Below are 10,469 nucleotides of genomic sequence, written 5' to 3' on the forward strand. Positions count from 1 at the left end.
TTGATACAACCTTTCACTATTTACATTTGCAAATGTACCTGATTGGTGAAGTGAGCATAGAAAAATATGGAGGATGGAGCACAGTTTTGGGCTTGCTAAATTATGTCTCATGGAATGGAGGATGAAAGGCTTGAAGTAAAGTGCTGAACCTCTCCAACTGAAGAACCTTTACACCAATGCTAAAAACCAACTTTCCTTCCATGTTCAAGATCACTGTGGTAACTCATTTTGCCTTTTCCAGCAGTCAGTTGAACACCGACTAATGGTGGAAACACTGGTCTGCTTCATCTATACCACACACACCACTATCACATGACATGTGCCATGATGGAGTGTAGAATTTGTGTGAAGGTGGTGGTGGGGAATCTAATAAACTAGAAACTCAGTGTACTGTGTATATTGTGAGGAGCTGATAGTCAGAAACGTAATCAGCAGGGTAAATAGCGGCTGCTTGTATGAGCTCAAAAACTCCCAAATGATTAGTATACAATGTACGTGGATGGCAAATCAATTATAACACACTAAAATATGTTTTATCTCAATAATGTGGCTTTCTTCCCTAAACCCCACTCTCCGATATACACACAAATCTACACAAAGAGGAATGAAATAAAAAAATATCCACAGCGTGTGACAGATTACAATGAAGTCACATCTAATTTCTTCAAGTAACCTCATTAACCATTTTTTTTTTTTTGCTGGAGTTGTAGGCTTTGTTTGTTTTAAAACCAGATTTGAAAGTAGGAGCAGCAGGAGGACACCTGCGCAGATGTTGCTTAATCCTCGGTATAAAAGAAGGCATTGTCTGCTTGAAGAAATATTATTTTTGTCTTTTTCGCTGTGTGGTTTCAACCACCCTAAAATGACTAATTTATAAAACACCAGTCTGGGCTTTGAAATCCCAGAATCTTGGCAAATGGCTTTTCTTGGAATATCATGTCACCACAGACGCTGAGAGCTCAGATCCAATCAGGCTTTATTGCTGAAAATTGGCATTTCTGGGCTACCATGCAGCACAGGAGGTAGCAGCTAAAAGTTGTTTTTCTCTCATTTCCTAAACCCCTGTGCTGTAATCGTTCAATTCATTTCTCATTTAATGACTGAAGCACATTGCGGGAAATTATACTTGAGTCATTAAGTATGCATTGACTGAGCCAGTGGATAATGAAAATAATGAAGGATTAATGCCATTTCAGCGAAATCAGAAGTTTGATGTGCTGTACTTCACTGTAGATGGAATTGTTAGGGAAAATGTTCTTACTGCTTTTCATTTTTGTTATGAATGACGGGAGTACATTTCCAAACAACACAATGTGAAAGCAAGGAATTAAGATGGACGCCATTCAGCCTTTGTGAACTCACATTACAGCTGGCTATTAGAGTTTCTTTTGGTTTTGACCCTAGTTTTGCTTTGACTCTCTTCTTTCTCCTGCGCCCCTATCCTATTTTATGAACTGACTGCCCTTTTTGCAGTTAGTATAACTTGGAGGTGGCCCGCCTTTCATGTCCACCCTGCCAGGATTACCAGATGGTGGTTTTTCCAATCTTGTCTGCCCTGTTGGGACCAGTAGGAGGTGGTCTTCTCACCTCATTTGCTTTATCGGGACCTCCAGAAGGGGGTCTTCTTCTGTACCTTGGTGAAGTCTCCTCTTCATGTGCAATTCCTGGACTTAATGTAGAGAGCTTGTGTGTTAGGAAGCCACCCCTTGGGGAAGGTGTTATGTCATATTTTAGTTAGGGTTCCTGTTCTGGCTGGGGTTCAGATTCTTGTTTTCCATTTTTGTTGTACGTTTTTCATTTATGTTATCTTAAGTTAATATTGCCTTTGATTATGATTTGCATTATTCTTTATGTTTTTTGTATCTGTCCTTATAGCTTTTCTATATGCCTTATGTTTTGTGGGTGGTTCCCCAAGAGGCAGGGCCACTCACCCATCACCTCACGAGACTGCCCTCAGCCCTATAAAGGTGCAGGAATCTGCAGTCCCTTGCAGTTCATTCAGATGCACTTTGGAGTTGAGGATTGTTTTTGTGCTTTTGTTGTGCTTTTGTGATTTATAGAATTTTGACCTTTTTTACTTTCTCTTGGCATTGGATTGCTGTTCGTTGTCAAATCGCCTTTGTTGCTTAAGCATCTCGTTTTTTGCCTTCATGCTCCATGCAGCTGATATTTGTCCTACAGAGTATTTTTGTATCAATAAATCTTTTTATATATAAAGATTCTACATGGCCCTCTATATTACTAGCCGGGGTTTTTCTAGGTATTTCTCACTCTACTGGACATTTTTGGAATTGTTCGGGACTTCCGTGCTTTATAACTCTAACACTCATAACAGTGGAGTATTTTCTTAGACTGTTTCAAGGTCAGTGGTTACTAATATGATGTTATTTTTGGTTTTTGATCCTTTATTGTTATCTAGCCCTCTATGGACCTCAATCAGAGGGGGAAAAAATGTATTACACTCGAGAATATTTAGACTTTATATTTAGACAAACATTTACATTGAAGCACACAATTTAATATTTCAAGTTTATGACACAATAATTCTTGATTATTATGTAGGTCAGGTCAATCCACAATTCACAATCCCCCCCATTCCTACTCCAGGTAAGCTTTGTCTTCTGCCTCCCAACTCTGATTCAATGGAGTAGGCTGAACCGCTCGTTTTTATGTCAGACTCGGGAGTACTTCTGGCACTGGGGCATAGCCCAACGGAAGCACTTCCAGGTCAGTTTGGAAGTCTCCTGAAGCAGGAAGTCCTCTTCCCTGCAGTGCCTTTTGGTGGCACCTAAGGACCCCAATAGGGTTGTCCTTCAAGACAATGACTCCCATAAATCCCTGCGGATGTCCTTGCTGGGTCCATGCCAGAAACTGGAGGAGGAACTGTCCTGGTTGCACAAACTCCCCTTCCTTTTCCATTAAGTTATCCCTTTGCAAGGAATGTTGCTTCAGTTCCGTCCTGACCGGGTTATGTCTCCTTCCATACTGCCTTCCATTACGCTGTCTCAGCCAGGAAAGGGTCCAGTAGAGCACTCACAAAACATAACTAAAAAAGAGGAGGCTAACAATATCAGAATTTGAAATATGACACAAGGAGAACGTCTGACTTTCTAAAACAGATCCAAAAAAGTTACACTTTTCTATACATTCATGCCCCTTTTTAAAGAAACAGGTTGGCTACATTAACGTCACGCACAGTTGCACACTCGCCACACTTTCATTCCATACTTCCCAGCCCTGTTACTGTAGGGTCTGGACTTCGCCCTGGCTGTGTGAAGAGGATAACTGATCTCTCCGTTAAGGTGCTGCAACTTTAAAGCTCAACTTGATTATTTGGAATGCTGATCGTTTGGCAGTCACATGAGAACAGGTACTGACATCATTAAAACAGGGATTCTCTTGAATTCCTTGCTTGTGTTTTGGTTTGTCTTCGGTTTTGACTGCTTTGTAGTTTAACGTTCTGTGACAAGTGATTCATTATTAGACAAGTGTTAAGAATTACATATTTCATTTAACTAAGTGAGAAAGAACAGTCAGTGTGTAGTTATAGAGACTTTAACTAATTAATTAATAATTCATTCATCCATTTCATCAACTTCTTTAAACCATTGGCATGTACAGTATTTACATTTGTTGATTTACAGAGACCATCATCATAATGTGCTTTATAATACAACAGTGCACTGGTGCCACATCCGCCAGAAGATGGCACTGATGTGCAAAAATTAAATCAGGAGCAAATTCACTTCAGTAGCTTAATGTATTGATGAAATGTTTATAGTAAATTCAACTTAATTGTCATAATAATTTTTTTCAATTTTTCATGATATGCTCAAAGCAATTTCCTATTTAAAACAGTATATGTTTTGGAGTATGTGTAATTCTCTGGGCTGCTTGGCCAGGCCATTTGACCCTGTAGTGTTGTACTCAGATGTGCAGTCTAAACGTTTCATTTCCACCTTGGGGCAGGATGTCTAAAGTCCATTTAAGTGACCCATTGGTGATTTTTTTTTAAATATTATTATAAATGTAAAGGCTGTGTGAACTTGCACATCTCATTGGAGTATCTTGGAATAGTTGTCATCAATATCACGAATCATGTTTATTACTTGTGTACAATAGGATTTAGCACATTGCTCACTGAACAAAAACTGGACATCTATGAATATTCATTTCCATTTCTTTTGTTATTGAGTAACTAATGTTGAAATAGATTTTAATAATATCTATTAAAGTTAATAACTGTAAAATAAAATATATTAATTGATCTTATTTTATCATTACAATGTCCATCCATTTTCCAACCCATTGAACCCGGTCTGCTGGAGCCAATCTCAGCAACCAATCCCGGGCAGGGCGCCAACCCACACGGGACAATTTAGAATTGCAAATGCACGTAACCTGCATGTCTTTGGACTGTGGGAGGAAACCCATGCAGACATGGGGAGAACATGCAAACTCCACGCAGGAAGGTCCTGGGAAGCGAACCCGGGTCTCCTAACTGCGAGGCAGCAGCGCTACCACTGCGCCACCCCATTACAATGTCTCTCCCTCAAATTCTACAAAGTAGATGGAAGGAAATTAAACTAGATAAATAAGCATGTGTCAAAAACTAGCTGAGTTCATCACCAAGAGTTCTAACCAACCTTTTTGTCAAATTCCAAAATAAAACCCTTAATCTTTTAATCAAAGTTCATATCAAGATAGTCTTTAACTGTAAACATCAAGAAAAGCAAAAGCACTCATAAAATACACTGTTGTCATCCACATCTCAGATGATCTGTAAGAGTGACTTTTTATGTTGTTGCGACAAAGATGTTACATGTTGCACATTAACAGTTTCATAGTAGCATGGTGGCAACCGCATCACAAAATGGCAACGTCTGTAAAAAGATGGCGTTGGAAAAGAAAGTAAATAATTCTAAGTAACTTAAAAAAGAACTTAAATAAATTTGATTTTATATGTAAAAGTTTTCCTAGAAAATAAAATAAAAATGAACATTGAAACATAATCTTATCACCTTGCTTTACTGGTGGCCATCTCTTTCCTCAGCTATCCTCCAGTGCCACCGCCCATCATGATGTGAAGTTCCAAACATGGCAGGAGGGTGTGAGACCCCCAAAGTAAGCCACAAAAGCCATTCAGAACCGTCACCATCCGTCCCAGAAGAGTCTTTCCCTCAGCTGCAATCTACTGGCTGCTATTATGATATTTTGTAAATTATACATTTCTTTATATAGCTCCTAATGGAGCTTCTGGTTAATTATGTATTGACTGTGGAGTTTTGACACTCAGAGTACCTGGATTTAAAGCCAGTTTTGTTGTTTCTTGCTTTGTTAAAAAGTTCATAATTTGTTTATGTTTTATTGTAACAGCTGCTGTGATTTACGGCTATTGTTATGACCGCCTCCATTAAAACCCTTCATAGAATTCCTCACAGTGCACTTGTTTGTGACGTCATCCAGGCGTTATTCAAGCTTCTTGGATTTCCTCTAAGATTGTGACTGAAAAAACTTTATTTTCTTGATTTTCTGGGTAACATACCTTTTGCTCCTATTTTTTGACCCCAAATATTTGTTTGTGTTATTGGCTTTGATTAAAGATCTGTTTGGCTCCTGGTGTTGGGCATCTCCCAGTCATTTCTCATGTTTTGTATTATAATCTGTAGTGAGCCAATATAACTGCAGTCTAAAAAGGGCTAATAATAGGGAACTTGCTTTTAAAGTTCAAAATATTACTTATGTCTACACATTTAGGCTTGTAAACAAAAAGGGAAAAAGTCTTTATAAATCGAGAGTTTATTAACACTAAGAGAAAAATAGCAAAAATACTTAAAAGAGCAAAAAAGCAAGATATGTCTAAAAGTCAGTTTGAAGGCAAACACATCTAACTAACTACACCAATCCAAGACAAATTGAATAAACAAGCAAGAAAATCAAGAAACCTGTAAAATAAAAAGGCAATACTTACAATAAACTCCAAACCACACTCAGTGAACCACGGCTGTCTGGCCCACTTATAAGTTGTTGTTATGATTTGGGTGCCATTCTGCAGCAAAGAGAAGGTGATCCCACTTAAAGGCTTTATAAGCCAGGCCAGGCCTTCCCAGCCTGCCTAGAATTAGCCTCACCTCAACCAGTTGGACCTCTCAGCTCCAGGGTGGCTTTGGCCTACCTAGGCTGAAAATGAGAAACTCTTAAATGTTAAAAAACAAGAAAATACACAAAATGCTTAGGAAAAGGAATCGTAATCCCTTTAACTAGAAAGGACTTGTCACAGAGTAGAATCTTTAAAATTAAAATATTTTTAAAAATCACAAAAAATCAACACAAATGGTAAAAACGTGTTGCCTAAAAGACAATCCGAGGTGAATAAGTCACAATGCACTATCCCATTGTCAAAAAACAAGAACAGAAGCAAAAATCCCATCCATCATCCAACCTGCTATATCCTGCCACAAGGGTCTCCTGGAGCCAATCCCAGCCAACACAGGGCACAAGGCAGGAAATAAACCCCAGGCAGGGTGCCAGCCTACCGCAGGGCACACACACACACACACCAAGCACAATTTAGACTCGCCAATCCACCTAACCTGCATGTCTTTGGACTGTGGGAGGAAACCCACGCAGACACGGGGAGAACATGCAATTCCACACAGGGAGGAGTGAACCTGGGTCTCCTAACTGCAAGGCAGCAGCACTACCCACTGCGCCACCATGCTGCTCTGCAAAAGTTCCAATTAACTAGAAAACGTAATACTCACTATATTGCACTCAACAGAACTTCAATGGACCACTGAAGGATTTGCTCTCACCCTCTGAAGATAAATGCGGAGGGCTGTCCTTCTTCACTGGAGACATCAGAGTGACAATGCCTTTTGGGGGGACTTCACCTATAAAGTACAAGTAACATATTATAACAGAATATGCAACCACATATAGAAACTAAACTGCATGCTGATGAAATAATATAAATAAAGCATAAATTAACATAATAAACACTCCTGCACTGCCCAGGGTTTGTTTCCTGCCTTATGCCCTGTGTTCGCTGGGGTTGGTTTCAGCAGACCCCTGTGACCCTGTAGTTAGGATATAGCGGGTTGGATAATGGATGAATGGATGAACATAATAAACATATAAAATATACTTATATTTAAACAACAAAGACGTAAAAAAGGAGCTCGAACAGAAAACAATGAACATACACGTGCAGGAACATAACAGCTGTGATGTCAGAGTGCACCCTTCAGGTTCAACCCACAAAACACAAGGAATGGACAGGCATACAACATAATAAACAAAACATAAAGAAAATTATTATAGATAATAGCACAAGACAAAGAATATTTCAAGAATGACAAAAAAGAGCAATAAAACAGAAAATAAACATAAGCCAGGGAATAAACCCTGGCTGTAACATAACATTGCCACTGTTCCAGTCTTCCTTCTTTGCATCTCCAATGATCTTTTTTCTGCTGCATTCACTGCCCACACATTTACGACAACAGGTCTGCCTCACACCACTATCTTGGGTTCAGAGGCAACACCAACTGTACTCACTTCCCCAACTCTGTGAGCCAATTCAACCCATGATCTTTGTTGAGATCGACTGTGGCCTCATACCCAGTCCAGTAGGTTTAAGCAGAAGGAAAGATCTCGTAATTTCTGCTCTTCAAGTGCTTGATCATCTCTCGACTCCGTCGCACTCACGCACACCCTCTTCACAGGCTCCTTTTATGACCGATGTCATAGGATGGCTCCTCCACTTGTGACATTCCATCTCTGTCTCTCTCTCTGTCAGGTCCGTATGGTTCACCCACAATTTACACACCAAAAACACCACTGTAATGCGCAACAAACAAACAAAAATATAACGAGAACATCTATTTTTCAAAGCCCATTACAATATTTTGGTAGCTAGAGCACATCTTGGCAGCACTGGGTATGAAGCACAAACTGGCTCAGAATGTGATGGCAGTCTGTTGCAGGATACCCACACCTACTCTCACAAAGGTAATTTAATATTAGTAGTTGGCCTAATGTGCATTGTTTCAGGAGGTGGAAAGTAAGCTGTGTACCCAGAAAATCTATAGGTATAGTATAATGTCAATGTAATCATAAGCATAATGTGCAGATAGCAAGCAGACAGACATATTCAGTCACAACAACATTTATTTATATGTAGCTCAAAGTGCTTTATAAGATGAAGAAAGAAAAAAGAAAAATATAAAAATGAGATTAGGCAATACTAAGTAATAAAGAATAAAGTAAGATCTGATGGCCGGTAGGACAGAAAAAACTTCAAAAAAAGACAAGGAACATACCAGAAGTTATTTATTATTTATTATCTTGTTCCCTCCAGAGAAGAACACCATCTCAGATCTGCATATCTCACTGTTATTGCAACCTGGATGAAAGCTCACCTTGTGAGGGACAGGCCTCTTTGTTACCCTGGCTTATCCGTCTACTCAGAAGCCCATCTCTGTTCAGCTTGGCTCACTATTGCAGTGCACAAGCATGAGGCTAGTGGTCCATGACCAGCTTCACTGACCATGTCTCTCAGTATTGCAGATTCACTCTTTACAACATCCACAGACCATATCTGGCAGAGTACGCAGAACTTCTGGTCCAGGCTTTGGTCTTGCCATGTCTGGACTACAGCAAGTCTCTGCTGGCAGGTGCACTGGCTTGTGCCAACAAGCTGCTGCAGGTGATGCAGGACCAACTTTGAGAACCCCTGATGTTTACTTGCCTCTTTTGTAAGTCACTTTGGATAAAAGCATCTGCTAGGCGAATAAATGTAAAGGTAACTTGGACAACCATGAAGTGCCCAAAACTGACCTTTTTACCTTTGACCGGGGGATGTCACACAGCACACACTTTTGGTTGGCCCTACCTAGGAATGGTGTAGCCACTGCCAACAAATACTGATGCCCATAGTAAATACAAGATGTCACCATCATTTCATGTTTAACATAAGCACTGGATTGCTTGAACTCGAAAACACCCAAAATGATATTTCAACTATTTTAGAGGCCAAGAAATAATTCCGAAGAATTAAAAAAACAAAAGGCAGATCATGGCACAAGTTTAGCCTACTTTTTGAACCTGCCCATCAGTCTCTTGACTTACTGTGCTTTGACGTGGGTTAAGTATGACTGCCCTTCTGTAAATCCCTTCAACCTCTGTCACTGAATTTAATTGGAGTTGTCCATCAGGAATTTTATGGGAAATCCCAAATGTTATGCCATGCATTGAAATATTTGCTTATTCTACACCTTTGTCTATGACTATAAGTTGACTTCACCAGAAACTGAACACCTTGTAATTTTTAGTTAAAGATATCAAACACAACTGTACTCAGCAAGATGGTATTGAACCTAAGCCAAGGGGGATCTGACAGCAACTCTACCTGCTTCTCCACTGTGCTGCCCACCAGCAAAAGTCAATGAAGGAACAAATTACAAAAAATAATAATTTTCTGCTTTTATGATAATACTGTTTTAGGTAAAGCAAAATTTAGGTTAAAGTCAAGAACTCAAAACTAAACGACAGGCTGTTAAAAACAACAGGGCCCCTTACCAAATGAAACTTTTTAAAGAGATGAAAATGTCATTAAAACTGACGCTCTTCCCATTAGCTGTAAAGATCTAAAGTGGCTTGTGTGGGAGTGTAGTGGCTTTGAGTAATTTAAAACAAGTCACTTAATTACCAAATGCCTTTTCTCTTTTATTAAATCCAGAAATGAAGGACCAAGCCCAAACAGTTCTTGCCATGTTTTTTTGTAAATGTGAAACTGTTGTTTGTCGTAAAAGCGAATTGTGCTGAACGTGAATGAGAGGAGTTGGTCAGATTCTGCATGTAGGCAGCTCTTAATTGGTTTTTATAATCATGTCTGGTATGACTCAAGGATAACATATTGAGAAAGTTAGACCTTTAATGAGATGATGGACGTGGCTTGTGTAAATATCTTTAATAATGTTCATCTCTGAAGATGTGGTCGTGTCAGTGGGTAGATTGGCTGCAACTACAAGCTTTAAATTCAACTGCATTGTCCTACATGACCAAATTATTTATGATTCTAAAACTGTATTAATGTAACATAACATTCAGAAAACATCTGAATTAAATACAGTCTATTCTGGCAACATCAGGTGCTAGGCAGAATTCAACTCTGATCAATGTGCCAGTCCATCATTACTCTAAATCTGAGACATTTGCACCCAAGACAGCTTGTGTGAAATAAACTAAATGGAAAGTGAAATGGCACTAGACATCTGTGTTATGTGGGATTTTGTGGGATTCTTCATATGTCATGTAGCTCAGTGTTGTTGATTTCTAAGCTCTCAGTCATCCTTCTCCAAAAATTAGTTGGCCTACTGTTGGCCAAAGAAGAAGAAGGAGAAGAAGGGGGTAGACGTGTCCAGAGGCAGGAGGAGAGGAGGAAGGTAAAGAGAGTGGAGCTGAGG

The 10,469-nt window shown here is 39.4% G+C and overlaps 1 long non-coding RNA gene across 1 annotated transcript; it reads right to left on the minus strand.

Annotated features, from left to right (window-relative positions):
• Nucleotides 1-2,568: 2,568 nt before the first annotated feature.
• Nucleotides 2,569-6,887, minus strand: LOC120516090. The gene is made up of 3 exons (XR_005630772.1): nucleotides 6,765-6,887; nucleotides 5,972-6,180; nucleotides 2,569-3,046 (listed from the first exon to the last, which is right to left on the minus strand). It is a non-coding gene; the product is annotated as an uncharacterized LOC120516090 (long non-coding RNA).
• Between the last annotated feature and the right edge of the window lie 3,582 nt (nucleotides 6,888-10,469).

Source organism: Polypterus senegalus, chromosome 15, assembly GCF_016835505.1.
Source record: "Polypterus senegalus isolate Bchr_013 chromosome 15, ASM1683550v1, whole genome shotgun sequence".
Taxonomy (NCBI): Eukaryota; Metazoa; Chordata; class Cladistia; order Polypteriformes; family Polypteridae; genus Polypterus; species Polypterus senegalus.